The sequence below is a fragment of the Anoplopoma fimbria genome, chromosome 17 (genome assembly GCF_027596085.1).
Source record: "Anoplopoma fimbria isolate UVic2021 breed Golden Eagle Sablefish chromosome 17, Afim_UVic_2022, whole genome shotgun sequence".
Lineage (NCBI taxonomy): Eukaryota > Metazoa > Chordata > Actinopteri > Perciformes > Anoplopomatidae > Anoplopoma > Anoplopoma fimbria.
Genome location: NC_072465.1, coordinates 24,284,033 through 24,304,707, shown reverse-complemented (window position 1 = coordinate 24,304,707; position 20,675 = coordinate 24,284,033).

Genomic DNA, 20,675 nt, shown 5'->3' with positions numbered 1-20,675 from the left:
TAATGTTGGTAATTGAAAGAAAAAAACTCCTCAAAACTAATTTGTTAGGTTTAGGCAACAAACATACTTGGTTATGTTTCGTAAAAATCATCATAGTTTGCTTTTAGATGTATATACAATTGAAAGAAAACAAAACAAAAACGCAATAAAAGAGCTATTTGATCAAATAATATAATATAACACTTACAGGGATCAATCTGCACAAATATGCATTTTTGGTTTTGATAGTTCAAGTACAGTTTGTTGCAAATACTTCTGTACTTTTTACTTAAGTCATATTTTTAATGCAGGACTTTAACTTGTAGTGGAGTACTTTTACATCGCTAGTTAAGGAGATATAGGAATAAAGAATATCAAGGTATAAATATAATCGTACATCATATTTCATTGCATTTACAGTACAGTATGAGAATAGTATAAATATAAGAAAAGCTGAGTTGTTATTCAAACCTTCATTTTTTTCTCTCTCTGTTTCACCACAAAAAAGGTATTTGTCTTGTTTTTCTTTGAGAATGACTCGGCCTTTATGTTATTTTATCTTAAACCCAGTCTCCTTATGATGTGGATCACATCACATACTGCAGTTGAAGCAAATATTGTTTTACTTACTTGAGTTGGCCAGATGGCCAGACATAATGTAATGCAAGATTCAGAATATTGAAGAAGAGGTGGTATAAAACGTCCCTGAGCTTTTTTCTATTACAAAGACAAACGCTGGTGGCATGATGCATTATTAATAACACGAGGATTGATTTATGAATTGCTATCAGGTGAGGATGTTTCTATTAAATCACATCAGCACAAATGGAAAAGAAAAATACTTCATACAGCCAAAGTGTCAACATTGGTCATTTGGAGTGAATCGCAGTGGTTCTTATGATATTGACTGATATTGCCTTGATCTGCTCTGGATATATTACAGTGTCTTTTCCTTCGTCAATGAGTCACGGGTAATTTCAACATAGCCCTCATTGATTTTGGTCATGGAGCCAAAGGAATATGATGATTCAGTGTGTATTTTGGCCTTTGGTTTACTAATTCAGGCTTAAAGTCTGAAATGATAGAGAGGAGAGGAGAGGAGTGAAAAGAAGAATTAGTCTGTCATTGAAAACCATTTTCAAAATAAAATGCCAGTGCACAGGGTGAAAATAGGCCAACCGTTTCTGTCTGATGCGGTCGGGCTTGTTCGTACCCGTGGCCCACCTGGTGTGATCGGCAATAAACAAACACTTCATAAATCTAGAAAGCATTCCGTCTCTATCAATGTGCTGTGTCATACCACTCACTGCTGATCACCCCACCAGTCATCTCATTAACTCCCTTCCAACCTCTCTCTAACCCCTGGTACAGGCTTTACTCTTGACATTATGGGAGGGACCACTTATCCACTCAAAGGACCCATGCTGAGCTGCCTGTGCAAACTGCCTGATTAGTTGGCCACCCCTGACTTGCTGTTTGGTCTGTGAGTGTCGAATGATAGATTGTCTCTCATTTGTCTTTTTCAAAAGCCTTTATAAGCCTCTGCTCCATCTGTGCGGTCAGAACTTCCACCTGGTACTTTGTGTTATTTGAATTTCACACATGAACAGCCGTTTCCGAAGAGGAACTGAATGAGCAAAGAAGATCTTTTCATGATATATACTAGAAAGTGTAACTAGAAAAAAAAAAATCCGCTTTTAACTTCTCTTATATTACTGAAGTTTCACTTTCACAGACATGGGTGTTTTCTCTGTGTGGCCGCAAAGTCTCGTTTTCACACTGCAGAGCTGTTTCTGTGTCCAGTGAGAATAGTAACACGAGCCTTTACAAAGACACACAGGGATGAGAGCTTTAAAAACAAACCTTCCTCTAACTGTCAGGAAAATATTTATTGGCGTAGGTGGCTCTCCTCACCTCCCCCCACCCACCCCCGGAATGACCTCCGTTTACCCAGGGCATGCCCTCGTTCCCTACACACCCCGCGGAACTCCTGCTGGAAACGGGTTTGTGTTACAGGGCCCCCGGGGGCTCACAGCAGGGGCTGGAGGCCGTCAAGAGCAGGCCCCTTCAGCCATGGACAGCTCCTCCGCTCTCGCAGAGTCAGCGAGGGAAAGACCTGAACTTGGAATGACCCCACCAAGCAAAGTCCCCGATGGGTTCATCCACAGGCCAAAGCTCCGGTTCCCCTCACCCCTACATTTTCCTGCTTCTCTCTTTTTTTTTTTTTTTTTTTTTTTTTGGACCTGTTTTTCCAAGTAGACCAATACATTTTCCAGAGAAGTATCACTCCCCCTCCCCCCACCAACACCCCCCATCCCTTCCTGCTTCCCTTCCTCCCACCCCCCTCTCAAACACCCCCATCTCATACAGAGTCACCTAGTTAACTCTTCTTGCTCCTCTCCTGAAGAGGAAAGGCCTTTCAAGTTTATAGCCCATTCAGATGCTTCCTCTTCTTTACACCTGCCAACTTAATGTGTTGGGAGTGTGGAGAGTTTATTGTGCTCTTATCATGTATGCAGTAGTTTGTGTTCCTTTTGAGCAACAAAGAAAGAAAAGAGAGAGAGAGATTTAGTCTATCACTGTAATTTTATATAAGTATGTATTCTACTAAAAATGCACTATTTTGGTGTACTATTACTAAAGTCAATTTTAACACATTTATTCAACAGCTGCTAGTTTTTTTGTGGTTGTTATATTTTTCATACCAAACAGCATAATCTTGATCATAGGGTGGATATGATGGCCACCTGATGAATGTAAGTCTTTTAGTTGTGGTTTTGGTTTTTGCACCAACTGCTGAGGGAAAAGACTTGTTTTGTTAGCTGCTAATGGCTCTATCATTGCTGGATTTTTACTCTATTGTAGGAGCGCCGGCTCTACTCAACCCACCTCGCTCTTCTTGGCGTTCATTAGCAAAAGTAAGGGATTGTACCTGGTACTTTTAGTTTGACACCACATTGGTCAAGGTTAAAAGCAAGCTGATTTGATACTACAACTTGGCGTTAAAGTACTGCAGACCACCATTGGTCAGAGAGAATCGTCACTTGTGCGACACAAGACATCTTGCACAGACCGGCCATTTTGATCAATAACAACCAACAATCTTTTTTTTTATTCACTCAACCCAGATTTTAAAAAAAAATGGCATCCTGGAAAGCTACGTTGCACACTAAGTAACATTACAGTAACTAGCATTACTACGTAACATTACACTTAGTAACAGAATGTAACATTTCACAACGGTGTACACTACGCAACGTTACAATACCCACTACACTATTTAACACTACACTATGTAACATTACACTAGGTAGCATTACACTACGTAGCATAACACTTGGTAACATAACACAATGTAACATTTCACAACAGTGTACACTACAGAACGTTATACTACGTAACTTCATACTACGTAACTTTATACTAAGCTGTACACTAAGTCACATTTCACTACGTGATGCTACACTACGTAACGCTACACTATGTAACGCTACACTACGTAACGCTACACTACGTAACGCTACGCTATGTAACGCTACACTACGTAACGCTACGCTATGTAACGCTACACTACGTAACACTACGCTATGTAACGCTACACTACGTAACACTACGTAACGCTACGTAACGCTACACTACGTAACACTACGCTATGTAACGCTACACTACGTAACGCTACACGTAACGCACTATGTAACTACAATAACACTACGCTATGTAACGCTACACTACGTAACGCTACACTACGTAACGCTACACTATGTAACAATACACTATGTAACAATACACTACGTAACGATATATAATGCCTTAAACTACGTAAAGTTACACTACGTAAAGTTACACTACATAAAGTTACACTACGTAAAGTTACACTAAGCAGCACACTAGGTAACACTACGCTATGCCCAATACAACTTACACTACCATGTACACTACAATGCACACTAAGTAAAGGTACATAATGCAGTACTCAACGTAACCTTACACTAGCCTTTTAAATTGACTAAGTGCAGACAATACTCTGTTTAGTTGCCAATGAAATGTTTCAGCAAGTCGTGTTGAAATGAGGCATATGTTCACCAGCTAGCAGCTGAAAACAACTGTCTGCTGCTGCTGGAAAAAAAGATTGATGACAGCAGAGTTTGTGGGCGCTTTGGGGAAAAGAAGAGTACAGTGACTCTAGGTGGGTTTGTCAAGTGTTCTCTTTAACATAACACATATTAATTTAATCCATTGATAGTATTAAAAAAATGAATAGTGCAGCTTTAGCAGTATTTTGAAATACATGACTTGAACTTGTAATGGAGTGTTCTTACATCTTGGTGTGATACTCTTCTCTGGGTGTAAAGAATGTGAATACTTCACTATAGTGTCTGTGCGTATGTGTGATGTGTTATAAAACATCTCACAACTCTAATATTATGTAACAGAACAGCAAAAATAAAAATCACTGATGTTACATAATCAGTAAACTGTTGCAGAGACTGCAATGTTTACTGGCTACACAACAGATAAAACTGACTATGGCTTTCATTTCTTGCTGGATAACCTGTTAGCCATATCGAATGTACTTCATCACTGTCTGAACTTTAGTACTGGTATCAGACTTCAGCACTTTCATACAGCCACAGAATTTCACTTTCAACTTCTTCAGAAAGAGAATCTGCTTTTCAATAAGTAACCTTTACAAGAACCAGGAGACAAGATCCGTGATATGTTACTTCTCTGTTTTACCATTTGTAGGAGCTCAGTGAAACATTGCAAGTCAGCGTTTCACCAAGTCTGAGTCAATGTCACCAAGATGAATCCCTTTCCTTCTGACTCTGAACTCCTCACTGCAGCTCAGGTACTAAAAGCAGTGGACTTTTCCACTCAGCCTGAACCTCTGTGAGCTCTGAGCCGAGCGGCTGGCAGAGAACCAGACATCAGCAGTGGTACTATAAAGGCTTAAAGACAGACAGGGCTCCAGAGGCATTGGCAAGCCTTCCACCATGAATTTTGCATAATAAAGTCCATAACACTCAATATCCTCACCTTAGTTGTGCACCATTTATGACACCAGTGCGGGGGCCCAATGGATTTATAGGTATTAAAATGTCCCTTTGAAAATTGGATTTCTATTAAAATGCTATGGTAAGGAATTTTAACAAGGAAAGCTCATTTGTTGGCAGGGTCTTTTCTTTTTTCCACTTGAAAATGTGGGAAAGCGTGGGTGTGAACCTGAAAGAGTGCTTGTATCTTGGATTCAATATCTTGTGATATTAATTTTAATGCAAATCAGCAGTGTTTAACAGTCAGGATCAGATCACAGAGAAGTAAACAAAAAGCATTTGACTGTGAAAAGCATGCTGTTGCACACTGAGCACACCGCTGTAATTGCTGCTGCCACTGCTTTGAAAAAATGATGCCTTTGCACCCCCATGTGGCGCAATCACATTGTTACACATTCACTGGAGACATTGCCACAGAGAGGATCTGATGTGGTTTTAATGGATTATTTAATGTTGATGATTTTAATTTCTTATTTTATAGTATTGTTTCGTGAACCCCTGTGGGGATATCCACATTGACTTTACTTGAATCCCTGCAGCTACTGATGGAGTTATGACAGAGAAGCATAATTCAGTTTGAAAATCCATCATACCTCACACTTTGGTTTCAAACACACTCCATTTGTGAACGAGGGTGACTCTTATTCAAAGACAGACACCAAAGAACTGAAAGACACGCGCCTGTGATTGAGCTGTCACCGAGATGTAAAATATAGCAGCGCTCCATTAACAATATCTGGGAGAAGGTTTTTATGGACGCCCCGCATATTTGAGCTTTTATATCGAAATGAATTTTACTCTACAATTGTTCACACCAGTGAACAGGAAAATGTATCCTTATAGGCTGTTTTAAAAAACCTTTTACTACAGTTGCGTGCTCTCACAGATAGTTTTATAATCTTCTTTCCAATTTATTCTTCATGGAAGAGCTCAGTGGTGTCCCTTTGTGTTTTTACTTTTAAACTAGGTTTGCTCATAATAGTGAATATTTACAGAGCTGCTCAGATGATGATATAATCTAGTAGTTTTTACATTGATTTGTAACTTGAAAATATTAAGTCAATGTTGGTTTATTTTCTGATAGGAAGGCGCACATTTGTCTCGCTCATCTGTTCAACATTTATATGAGCCATGAACTTGTCACATTTTAAAAAAGCTTGTTCATTTGTGTTTAGTCTTTCTTATCAAACTGATTTTCTTAATGTTATTTCCCTGACCTGCCTGATCTTTTTAGAAGAAGAAGTGCACTTCTCCTTAAAAATATCCTTGAGGGTCATTTTTCCTTCTGTTATTTTTGTCCATTCCAGAGAGGGGAAAGTTTACTTTACTAACAGTTTTAGTTTATTAAGCCTCTTAAAAATGTACATGTGTTAATATCTTTTTTTCATGGTGCTTTTGAATACCAATTGGCTCCAAATGAGGGGAGATTGACGCCACCTGGGTCAAAGTGGCACTAATTTCCAGAGATCCTCCCTGATTGGCCACAAACGGCAGGTGACAGGGTATAAAAGGTCATGGAAGACAACAAACTGGTTGTTCTGGGGGTTTTTTTCCACTGTGTAGGAAAGTGTAGAAAGGGCAGTGTGTTTGGCACCTGAAAGGCTTTTTCTCATGAATTGTCAGTAGATGAACCTAAATGATAAACTTAATTAAATGAATGAAAATTAAAATTAAAAAAAATCAAGCCTGCTTGCCTGCCCATAGTCAATAAAACAATGACTAACAAAACATAGTTTGACAAATGTAATTTACGTTTGGCTTTACTTTTTTGATATAATTGTGCACATAGAAATCGGTTAAACGGGCTAATTGATAGTAAACGCATTACTCAATTTGCCATTACTCTATAAATGTTCAATTAATTGGACCAATTATGCATAAATGAATCAATATGACTGAGTCTAAGTGTTCTTTCAAACTTTGAGGGTAACCTTTCTTAATCTGCTTACCCCAAGGTTGTCCTGGTATGAGGAAGGGTAAACCACAGATCTAAAGGGAGATGATTGAGAGGGATAATACTTTAATCGCAGCTGGATCTCAGCAAAGTTAAAGGGCACATTGAAGAAAGAAAAGGATTACGGGCATCTCTGACAGCTGACGTTGTTGATGTTCAGATGGAAGAAATACACGAGAACAAAAATCAGTTCTGTTCAGACCAGAGTCAATATGCAAGTGTATGTTTGGGGTGATTTATAGTATATAACATCATTCTGCATTGGTAATCATTTTCCATTTTGTTTCCTTTTTCCAAAATAGCAAGAAAAGAAATAAACAAAATATACACGATATGGGAAAGAGTTAGCTTCCTAAGAAAGAAAGAAAACATGTTTTTTCTATCATGTAAAGCTATCAAAAACACAGACCTTGGAATAGTAGACATCCATTACCATTTGCTTTGTCAAAAGAAACATGTAACTGATATTTGTCCATTCATTGAGCCAGTGACCTTAGTATTTCTGGTTCCATTAAAGGCCCTCAATGCAAAAAAGGAAGGATTTAAATCAAGGCTTTCGTTTTGGTAAATGCAGCTTTGGAATAAGCCGACTTGATTCAGCACATGAATGTGAGTTACCACAGTTCCCATAGAGTAATAATATATTGAGCTCTGTTGATGGCTGACCTCTTGCAATATCTTCTCTTACACAATTCTCCAGTCTTCTCTACAGCACTCCGCTTTCCTTTTGTCTGCTTGAACGACAGTGACCCTCATGCTTACATAAACATTAACATAACATTTCCATGGCTAAGCCGACCAAATGTCCAACAAAATGTAGATTAAATTGTTCCACTGGATAACCCTTTCCAATGAAAACATGACACATAATGTATGTTAAACAAAATATTAAAAAGCTGTGGAGCACACAGTGTTTTGATGCACCATATTTTAAGATTGCAACAAAATGACTGGCCCTTATTGGAGAACTCTTAATATTTTTAAAATGCAGATGTTCATGCAGATGTTACTGATGAACACTTTCTTCTTGAGATCTACAGGAACAAGGTGTATTTCGCTTTTTTTTTTATTTGGAATGACAAGTGGATAAAGTTACCCTTTTGTTAAAGCCTTACCATATTAAATTCACCTTACTCTTATATGCTCTGTTTAATACAAAGAACAATAATACAGTGCTAATATTGCAGGCCAGATGCATTGACACATGACTATCACTAGATGGCAATACTTGACTGACTTACTCCATCAATCATGGTGGGACAATGTTAATTACCTATCCTTTTTTGATTATAAAAAAACGATTACCCTGATGCATTTAGTGATATCAGAGTGGCAAAGATATGAGTTGTTCTAATACAAGTGTGAGGTAACAAATGTGTAATTTTCTCCTGGCTGAATTGTTTGACACATTGAAATCAGATTCATTTCAGATTATGTGAATGCAAATTTCCCCGCTGCGGGACTAATAAAGGATTATCTTATTTTATCTTATCTTATGTTAATATTTCAAAAAGAGAATTTCAGAATAAAAGTCCCACAGAAAAAGGTGCATTACTTTTCTTACACTTAAACACTAAATGATGCATTTACTGACTTGTGTTTTAATTCAAACTCTGTTATTTTTCCCTATTACACAGTCACAGTATTATGTGTATTGCTTCTGACCAGTTATAATGTATTATATTTGCATAAATGACTAAAATACAGTATGTACCCATTGTTTCGGATGTTTCCTGTAGGAACGGTGACGAGTTATGTTTGTAACTTCATACGTGTGACAATGTGATTCATTATGTATTGTGAACTGTAGTATGATAGTCGCCGGCCTTGATATGTGAACCTGGCCCAGCCTGTTTACCTATTAATGTTAAACATTTACCAGAACATATTCATGACATGATCCCAAGAAGAAGCACTTATTACAATTCCAACCTCGGTCACGCACACTGTCACCTGTGAAACTAGCTATGCAATTATGGCACATAAATGTGTAATGATGCTGCTTCAGGTGATGATTAATTCAGGTTTTTTATAGTCTGTTATGAACATGCTCTTGCCAAATGTCACAAAAGGTGAGTCCCTGTTTTATTCTATAGCTGATGGATCTGACGTGTCCAGTTTGGGTTTTTCAGGGATGGATGAGCTCAACCTTTCAAGGTGATTATCTGTTATTGGACATGTGATGAACACACCAAACCGGTAACCTTTCAGCGAGACATTTTTCCAATCACAAGCAGTATTACTCCACCGTCAGTGTGAAGGAGGTCCCGCTTTGCGTCTCGTTAAAGATGACTCACCTTTAAACACAGAATTCATCACAGTCGTTTGAGCTTTGCGCGGCTTTTTGCTTTTATAGATGCTGTCATGCAAAATAGAAAGAAATAAGCGTGGATATGTTGAAGAGGCAAAATCACTGCCATTACTTTTAACAGTTCATACAACTGTACTCGAATGTATAAAAATAAACTGCAGTCGTAAAAAAAACGGCCTTTGTTCTGCTGGTTGTGAATGTAGTTTTATAGTTTGTCGGATCATAATTATGATGTGTTTTGACAACCGCTTCAGTTGAGTCAGTGGCTGGCCTCAGCACAGCCTCACACAGGCTTTAGATTTAACAGCTTCTGACAAAGAGCCCTCCCTTTTGATGGAGCTCCACAGAAGTCATTGCTCCCCCCTCCCAAAAACAAAAAAAAAACACTCCCGGCCGGGCAGCACTACCTCACTGAGTTCCATTGTTTGATTTGTTTCGTTTGTCAAGGTCAAGCATATGCATTTCATCAGTCGAGTGAATCTGAGTAACTCTGCAATTACTTAGCATCACACTGGCAGGGTTCTCTCTCACAGCATGCATATCAGTTTCTCTGCAAGATGAAATCATCCGTAGCCTCTCAGGTGACTTTTTGAGCATTGCTTCATTATTCAAGCCCACATTTTAATGATCCACGAGCAGTTTCCCCACAGCAGAGACTGTATGGCGACTTTGTCCCTTCTCTGTGTTTCTTTGTCTGAATGAAACATGGTCGGTCAGTCTGTGACTTTTATGGCATTCTATTAAAAAGCCCATGTGCTTACAAGGAATATGTTTATTTATTCATTTATTTGGCAGGAACAGCTGATGTCAAATTTGATTTTAAGAAATACAAATCACATTTTACATAAAAAAAACACATAATACATCATTATACATTACAACCATATGTTGTTTGCATGTCGGTATGTGCGCCAATTCATGCTGGTACATGTGTATGTTAATAATTACACGGGTGTGTGTGTGTGTGTGTGTCCGTGTGCATATATGTATGTTTATTAATGTGTATAGGTTCTTATGTGTCCATGTGTAAGTGTGCATGAACAAGTGTATGATCAGAGTTCAGTGATCAAAGGTTTTCTTTTGTTTCACCTTTTCATTTGATGTTTTCAGATGATTTAGGGGTTTTTATATATGGTGGTTGGGCTTTCCAATAATTTATTCCTCTGACTGAAAAAAATTACTTCCCAGAAGTAGTTTTCACTGTGCCACTCTGCAGTAGCCACTGCCCAAGTGGCACTTATTTATTTCTGTTACATATAGACGAAGAATAGCTGGGGGTTGATAGTTCGGGCATTTTTAAATCAATTGGATCAAAGGAACTTGTACTTTTTTTTAGAATTATACAGCGGTGCCATATGGTTTGTTTTGATCCATTATTTTCAGAGCTTGTTTAACAGGTTTGACAGTTGACTGTGAAGCCTGACTCTGTACAGAAACACAATAAAATGAGGTTGAAAATATCATGGCATGCATAATCAGTTAGGCTGCCTTAAGGGTAATTATACTTCATTAAAAAGTTTACCGTTACTTCACTCTTGCATTTCTTTTCAACATTTTTATCACATTTTAGTTGGGGAATCCAAAATCATTTCAAATATGAAATGACTGATTTCCATTATTTCCTCTTGCTCTATCATGATTGTAAGAATGTCTCGTGCTTTTACATTCAGATTTATGCTCCAATTAGTAGAAATGATTCTGGATTAAAGGCATAAAGGCCGAGGGCCGGGGCTTCGCTGCAAGCTTATGCATGTACACCACACAACACCCGGACAGATGATGTAGTAAGCATGTGCTGCATCATCATCAGAATGGTGGTTAATGACATGTTGATGGAGAAAGATGGGTGAAGAGACTCGAGGGCAGCATGACAGAGCTTAGAGCGTCGTATGAATAGACACTTCAGTGCCATATGCTTCATTCTAAGTGGACAATATCTGAATTAACAACATAATCACTCACACCTTCTTATGAAAAAAAGAATGATAATCATTCTGTTGCTTTGAATTTTTTGACAGGGAAGTGCTTGAAATATTTACTGATTACAACAGCAGAAATTGTGCACAACGTCCCTTCCACTCTCATTGCTGGTCATTAACAGACGCCTTTGTTCGTAGTGACAACCTGTCTGCTCCTGGAGGACAGCACGTCCTCTCCTCTTTAGGATAACTGGCAGTGATCGCTGAACAAGCATCCGCTGTCTCATGTTAACTGGTCACAATTAGCTGAGCGATCGCCCCGAGCTGAAATCAGTCCTTAAATAAAAGTGTTGAAGGGAAAAAGGGGAATGAACCTGGGGGATAACTTTTGACATCTCCACCTTTTTTATTTTGGGCCGAATGAGTCAGCATGAGTCATAAAGGTTTTTGCTATCATTGACTTTGTGTGCAGCCTCATTCCCAGGGCTCTAATGTTGTTGTTTTTTTTAACAATTCTCTATCTGCAGGCTTTGAATTAAACTGTGGTCATCTCACAAGCTAAATTCTCTTTAACCTTTTCTTCAATATTAGCTGCGGTTCATTGTGTGTGAATGATGTTGTGCTATTGTTTCATGGTCTCCCATGCGGCCCTCTCTGCTTCCCTCCGTGCTAGGATAATCCAAACAGATGTGGACTTCCCTCAATGCCCCCCCCCTCCCCTCTCAGTTCGATACCCTCTCTCACATCAACTAATCTCAACCACGCCTGTGATAGCAGAGAGTACCATCTGGACCTCCACATCTGGACTCCTGCATGCCCCTCCTCCTATTCCTCTCTTTCTTTATCCCCTCTGTATACGATCTCCAACGCTGATACAGAGTGCAAACCAAGGATTTAACAGCCCATCAAGCTTTAGAGTCTTTATATATCAGTGTCGCAATCAGGGATGTGACGGAGGTTAAACTAATCTAAAATCGAGTGTTTTGCCAGTATTTATATGTGAAACACTTCAGTCAATCCTAATGATCTTAAGTCTCGTTATAAGAATGAAGGGCCAGATTGATGAAAGTTACATGTGTACTTTATATGACTAATTATGACTTTTTAAAGGGTTTTTAATTACACTTTTTTTTTTTACTTCGCAGTTCATTAATCACCTTGGATACAGTAATTAGTTAGCATTAATTTGAGGTCCACTTACTTGTTTGTTCTGAGGCTTTAGAGCGAATCACACGGTCGTCAGCAGAATAAGTTTGCTCCGATGTCACAGTAGATGTTCAAACCTCTTTGACTTCCCTTCCATGTTTCATTCTTGACCTCCTTGCAAGCAGTTGATTAAAGATTGTCTTGTCAATCACAAACTGTATTTTCTCCTGCTGTGACGTTTAAAGTTTCTGTTGCTCCACAGGCCCTGAAAGCCAGCAGCAAGGGTGACCAAAAACTGGTTTTGGCAAAGAAAAGATTGAGTGATTTCACATTAGACACTTCTATTTGGGTTTGGGTCTGTGCTCCTCTTCCTGGTTTGATGCAAGTCTATTATTAAATGAAGGCTGAGACACGGAATCAATCGCCCTCATGTTCTCTGATTGTGCGCCAGCTAGTGCGGACCAGATTTTACTGCTCTTGTGTTGTTCACCAATGATATGTCGCGATACGACACCTGGAATTGGTTTAAAGTTGGTAAAAGACATTTTATGTTGTTTTGCAACATGTGAATCAGAATCTGACAACAGGGGTTGGGTTGTTTGCTTATGTTTAATGAGCTTTTTTTTCCCCATTCTTGATTGTTGCCTATCAAGTTTGGAATTTCTATTGTTGTAGAGAAAACTCAAGTTGTGTGGCTTTGGTTTGCATATGTGGAACATTGTCCCACACTAAAGCTTAAAATAAGTCCAAACCTACACAGAAGTAACAGGAACTCTGAATGTCCAGCCATTATTTCTGTGTTGTGAGGAAGAGAGGAAGCTATTGTGATTTATTCATAATTAACTATTGAAAAGTAAGCATTATCATTATGTATTATCCACACAGCTAAAAAATCTTTGTCATTTATTTACAGCCAGTAAACCCAGCTGGGACACCGACCGTTACACTTGAGTTATTTAATTGTTTGATGTCTAAACTGCCGGTTTGATTGTAGACTGTTTTGACGCTGTCAGGAATTTAACTGCACAGATGGTGATGAGCCAGTTATTGATGAAACCATTTACTGCATCATCACTTCCATTTCATCACACGCTACAGAGACAATCCAATGGCAGTCCTTGGGTATATTGCCCACATGTTCCCTCTGAGTGCCTGTATTAATTGTTCTGGACACGAGGATGTATAGAAGGAGAACAAACAAAGGTTAAACTCTCCAAGGTGACTCCATCTAACTGTTTTTTGTTTTTTTTGCACCCTTTAGTAGAATTGTGAATTGTGAAAAAGGCTCTTTTGCCTGCAGGAAACTTTGGAATCTTTTTATATCCATCAGCAACAATTCATTCCAGTGGTTTCACACGGTGGACGGACGAGTCGTTGAAGTATGGAAAATGCTATAGCCGGTGTGTTTGAACACACGCAGCTGAGGCTTTGCCTTGACATTTATGGTGTTGTGAAAATGGAAGTGTAAACAGGGAGGATGTTCCACTAAGTGAAGCGCAGAGTAGAACAAATGTGACCTGTCTCCAATCTCCTTTTGTTCCATTTACTTTCCAGAGCTTTGTTGCTGCGTAAACCCAATCCATCTACAAACTCTAAGTAGGCCAAATGGAAGCCTATTTATAAAGAGAATATCATGAAAATAAGTTGTTCTCTCTGTGATATATATATATATAGTTTCCTACCAGCTTGTTATTTCATTTCCTCTCTCCAGCTGTCCTGACCGATCACACTTTGATGTATTTAATCAATGAAGGTTTCATCTATTGTTGACACATGAATAGAAAGAAGAGAAGATATTATTTTTTTTTTACATTACATTACATTACATTCATTTAGCAGACGCTTTTATCCAAAGCGACTTACAGGAAGTGTATTCAACATAGGTATTCAAGAGAACTACTAGTCACCAGAAGTCATAAGTGCATCTCCTTTCTTAAACAAGCATCTTAAAGCATAAACCAGAGCAAAAGTACAGTGCAGAGGCAAATTACTACGAAAACAATAATTGCAACAGACTAATACGAATACAATAAGTGCTACAAACTACTACGTTAGGATAAGTGCAGTCTATTGTTGCGAACTGATACGAATGCAATAAGTGCTACGAGGAAGGCTCAGGGTAGTGCTTCTTGAATTTCTATCCAAGGAAAGGAATCAAGGAGGTACAAAATGAGATAAGGGCCAAGTTGTTCAGCTCGGCTGTCAGCAGTGAGAGATGCTGTATTATTTTAGAACATAAGTATTCGGTAGTCTGTTCTATAATATTGTAACAATAATCAAAGATGATAAAAGTGATTTGTTGTGCTGCAGAATCAAAATGTTTTTTCATTAAAATATAGCATACAGTAATGTATCTCTACTGTATTGCAAGCCTGTATTAAATAGAGCATCTTCATCAGTGGGTTTACATGGTGGTTTTCTACATCGGATAATTATTGTATCATGACAAATGAGTAGGTGAGGATGCATCCAGATGTTTCTAAACCATTATTGAGTTTCACTGCTTCCTCCCACTGAATCCTAATGCCACAATTTTCCTGCAGGCCATATCTGTATCTGCCATCCGTGCCTAAGCAGAGCTGCTTTTGTACAGATGTAGTATTTTGCTCAGAATTCGATGAATGCGGTACATATTGACCTCATAAGGCCTCGAGTGAGTCAGTATGAGCGATGCTTAGATCTTGGTGTTACCAGCTTGCTCTTCCCTCATTCATCTTTAATGTGTTTGCTGTGCCGGATTAATTTCTCCAGTTCAACACATCAATCACAGGATGACACCACTTCCCACTGGGTGATTACAGTAAACAATTTCACCCCCGATTTTTCTCTTGCGCCTTAAACACGAATTAATTGTACTGACATCAACGTGGGTGAATAGAATAAACATAAGCAGTGGTACTTTTATGTTATAGTTTAACAAATGCTGTGTGTGAAATAAACTACAGCGTCTAATTATGTTTTACACTGCTCAGTGGAATTCAAAAGAAATCGTGATGTCTGACATTTGTATCTCTGCCCAATGCTTTCTCAATTCCAATTTGTAATTTACCGCAGGTCAACCACGCTCTCTTCCTGAACCTAACTAAGAAGTTTTTGTTGCTTAAACCTAAACTTCTTGTCAAGACAGGATTCGTTTGTGGAAACTGACATGTAGTCCCTGACACGTCCAAAACTAAAGCTAGAGGGGTATTTATGGCGTAATGGTTTGAAGCAGGACCGGGCTGCAGTATTTGATAAAATTGCCCTGAGAATGTGTTGCTCTGTCGACTACAGGGACTGTGAATGTTTGTTACCCCCCAGCAATGCAACAGAAATATTTGCAAATTACAAATCAGATCAGCTTACAGATACACATTAACTCGAGCGTGGGGCTACATGAAGGAGCTGAGCTGTTGATTAATCAGTGAGATTTTGATACTACTATGTTTTTTGTTTTTTTTATCTCTGTATATAAGAAATACAATTTGAGGGTAGCTGAGTCCACCAGCCTGCCAGCGTGTGTTTTGGTGCAGTGGATGAGCAGTTTGCCAGTAGCATGCATTGATGCTCATGGCTGCCCACGGCTGCTGTGTCCCCGATCCACCTCTCACCCTCTCTGCTGTGAATGATATTTCAATGCTGCTGCCAAAAGCTGTGACCGGGTGGTGGCAAATGCTCGTCTTCGTGTTTTTCTCAGGAACACAGATTAAATCTAAAATAACAGTGCAACATGCTCAGGGTGTTTTCATGCAGAGCAGATTTGTGAGTTGTTTGGACACATTTTTAGGATATTTACTGAGTTATTTTGTTCACTTGGGCCTGGTAGCAATGTGCAAGACAGAATTTTTGTTCATATCATATTTGGGCACATCAGTGTCAGGGTGCTTCGTATGGTACACATGTACCTGTAGTGGCTTCAATAGAGCTAGATGTTAAAGGGCACACCACCAACTTTGTATTCAGTTGATTTCTAAATGAACTTGATGTCAGAAGGGTATTAACTTCAGGATACCTTGTATCAGGATCTTCTATTTTGACCATTCATTTTGTTTTCATTTGTCTCTTTGGTGCTATAGTGTAGTATTTTATTATTCTATCCTTACTTTAGCCCCGTGATAGTCTGGCCACCTGACCAGGGTGTACCCTTGCCATTGCCCAATGTCGGCCCCACCACCCTGAGAAGATAAGCGGTTACGGATAATCGATGGATGGATGGATGGATGGATGGATCCTTACCTTCAACACAAGGTGAGTGTTTCCACAAGCAGTTCTGACATTGAACACCGGGCGGAGTATTGACGTATGAAGTGCTCTCCAGATCACAAGACTCAGATGTGTGGAACGTAGGTGACTGGCATGCTTAAATCTGATTCTGCTGATTTTGCAGATAGAATATGGACAATGCTGCTGTCTACATAATGCTACGTTGATGAGGGACAGCGAATAAATGGATAGCCGGATCCAAAGAGATAATGAACACCGGACATTGGTTTGTTTGTAGCCCAGAGAACTCTTTCTGAAACAAGATCTCTCCCTTGTTTGTTGAAAGGCACTACAATAATGCCATTTTGATATCAGACATACAGCAATTGTATGTGTGAATAGGTGTTAAAACGTTAGGAAGAACGAGAAGAAGGGACGGTAAGTACTTTAAGCGAAGACATCCCAATCTTGATTCCAACCGTTTTTCACCGTTTTGCCAATCCGAAACCAAATCCCCATCCACTTCTCTAAAAGTAGGAACCATTCTGTTTGTCAGTCATCCAGACAAGAGAGAGCGAAGCATCAGGTGTGGCCGCTTTTGCAACCTGACCCCCCCTCTGCTGCCCTTTGCTCCCCAAACCCTAATCCCACTGTAAGCCACCACCAGGACATTATTCATTCAGAGCTTCCTCTGAGGGCTGGCTTACTTTCCTCTCTGTCCTGCTCGCTTCCTGTCTTTGTAGGTCAGGAACAGACGGTAACAAGAGACCGTTGATAGATAAATAAATAAATAAATGCATAAATAAATAAAGCATATTTTTTTTCCAAAACACAATTTTCATTCATTAAATCATCGGTTACCTCACGAACATTGTTAAGTGTCTGACGTATGACAGACTTAACTTGAATGATAGATCCTTTTTATTGTTTTGGTGTTTTTGTAGATATTAAATGAGCCAGCTACGATAAACCAATTGTACTTGTGACAAAATAGTCACACTGTTGACTCACAGAAACTCCAAAGTAGATGGTATTACTACATACCGTACACTCCAACTAGAATGTGGCTGCTTAGATGGATATCCTCATCTGACCTATCACAATGCCTCAGACAAATCAAAAAGGGAGGATGGATGAGGAAGTCACAGATTGGTTCACAGGGGTCACATTTTTTTTAAATGCCAGGTCCAGTCAGTTGATGCATGGAGAGAGGGGCGAGGCAGCCTCACTGAGGGCCATGCTTCCCAGCATCCCTCCCTCTCCCTGTTCCCGCCTCGGCGTCCAAGTGCTCGGGCCTCCGGCTGTGTAGCCATGACAACCAAATGAGGTAAATGGTTGCAGGAGAATCCTCATCACGACCACCACCCTCACAGGCCTCTTTACTGCGGTGCACTTACACAGCATGTGCAAAGTCTTTCCTCGTATGCTGTTCGCGGTTCAATCTGGCTATTCCTGTTTGGAATCTCAAATATCTTCATAAATGATTCTATGCCTATTGTTATATGCCCTGACTGCTTTCCTTATAGATACCCCGAGGGGTGAGGTTTGGTTTCATCATGTGATTCTTTAACATCAGACTTCTGGAGGAAAAGCACACCATTGCGTTAGACCGACTCGTGTGGAGAAATGAATCATTAACATGAGGGAAGAAAAAAGAAACACAGACCCATGTCGACCGGAGAACTAATTCCCCACTGCAGCGCCTCATATGAGCTGAAGAGCTTGACACTGAAAAAAAAAAAAAAAAAAAAAAAAAAAAAGACACTGGAGGGAGCCAAAAAAATGAATGTGCTGGGGGATAGACTTGCGTGCCAATTCCTTTTTCGTCTGACTAATTGTAGATTGTCCAAATGCATACAGCTCCAAATGTAAGAAATTGTCCATGAACACGCTCGAGAATTATTATGCAAGTGGATGGTATTTGAATTTATTTCTTTTTTTATAATTTCTCTAACACCCCTTCCAAAAATAGTGCAGCCATTTGCATACCTGCAGTGTGATGATGACAGTGTTGTGTGAAATAACACACTGAGCCGTGTTTACAGATGAGCCTCGCTCATTTGCTGCTGTGACAGGACGAAATCTGTCAACTCCAGGAAATGAAAGGAAGAGATTCAGAGTTATTATATAGAGTCGTTATTAATGCTCAGCAGTAGATATGACTAAGCTATGAGAATCACATTTCCATTGTGTTACTGTTACTGTCGCATTCTCTGCATGTAGGGCAGCCCTTTATCAAGTAGCATTACCTCCAGCAGGTTGGTCTGTATCACAGGTATTAGCATGATGTTTGCTGCCATATCACGTTCATAATAAATCATCATCAATGAGTTTTTACACACTGATACAAATTCAGACCAAAAGACAGAAAAAAAAGATTTTATTGTATTTTTTTTTTTTTTTTTTTACCAAACATCAATATACAGCTACACATACGGTCTGTTTGACATTTGGAAATGCATTCGGCTGCAGCAACAACGTCACGCTCTTCTCTGTCCCGATTTGAGCCATTCTGACATTTATCTGACAAAACATACGGGAACATGGATTTTGGTATTTTTAAGCAATGTCGAGACAAACTGTACGGAAAGCAGCAACCATAGCTCTGCTTTCTAGGATGCGTAATGCCATAAAATGACTTAGGGGACTGACAGAGTAAATAAATGCTTCATTCTGAAAGGTTTAATAGAAAAATAGACATAAATCTGATGTTTATACTGTAGATAACTCAACAGTGCATGCTCTAGTGTGCTTAATAAAATGAGTAATAGAAAGAAAAGTGTCATGCTAACATATGCTTCAAGCTAACAGCTGACATAATCATTTGTTAATATACAGTAACTACACAGTAGTTGGAAATGATAATGATATGTATAAAAACATTCCCTCTGATTACCTGACTATAGTCTGCACACCCAGATATCCTTCAGAAACCACTCAAATAATGAATTCACTTCAGCTATTGTTGTGGTATTTAGCTTTCAAATGGTTTTGTTTTTTTCCAAAAATTATCATCTGGTACCTCTAATGCAACAAAATAAAAATGGTTTTAAACCTTTTATTGGGAGTTGAGTTGCTTATTGTCCCAATCATACCTTCATTCGCTCCATGGGAAATTTAGGTTATTACTGAATGGAGGAAATTAAATTAATTGGCATTAGCCTTTATGACTGTACTTAGAATTGACTGTTTGCTGAGCCCATAAATGTTTCTTCAAATTGATTTGTCTTCAACTCATAAAGTAGCCATTTGAGTTCTGGCAGATACACAACATCCATACAGTACAACTATTACACTGTTTATAGGATGCTGTGTTTTCAACACAACATGTGACAATACACATTCAATGAAAACAAACATTACAGGATGGTACCAACATGTGATGTGTCACTTCATTTAAAAGAGTGTTTTTGAATCACATTAGTGTTCTGTGAGATTATTGTGCTTTTATTGATGTTGATACTAACGAAAAATAACAAAAACAAATATGTATTTCTTGTAATTTATGTGCAAAATGTGCTTCATAATGCTGCACATTCAGGGTTATGACTTGTTCTTAACCAATACAGGCATTTGGAATTCCTTTTTATCATTTGTTAACCACACATGAACGCTTTGTGCTCGTTGCTCTTTTTCTATCTGTTTGTTTGCATTTAGGGGTTTGACATTCTTTCTGGTTCATATCTCAATTTTCGCTGAATTATTCATGCCTTACAAGAATGTAGGAAGCACTACAACATACCTTAAAAGCTTTGGGAATGAAATACTCCAGCTTGGAGCATTCCAAATCCTAATGGAGGAGGATTTAAACATACAGGATGCAAACGACAAACCAGAACCCATAATATTCAGGGCGCAGCTTTATTTAATCTAGATTGCACTGTACTGATGCTCTTGTGAATGCTGATGCTGTTGATACAGTAAGAGTTTTCATATGAGACTTTTCCAGGACATCAAATCTGCAGATTCAAAAACAAGATATTGGAAACTGTAAAAGGAGAATCAATTCTGGATATCTTAAAGACAAGAGAAAAAAAAAGCAATTTATCCTTAAAGTGACAAACCTCTGTCACCCTCCGCCCTTGGAGAGCAAATAACTATTGGTTCTGAAGTCCCTGTTAAAATAGAGG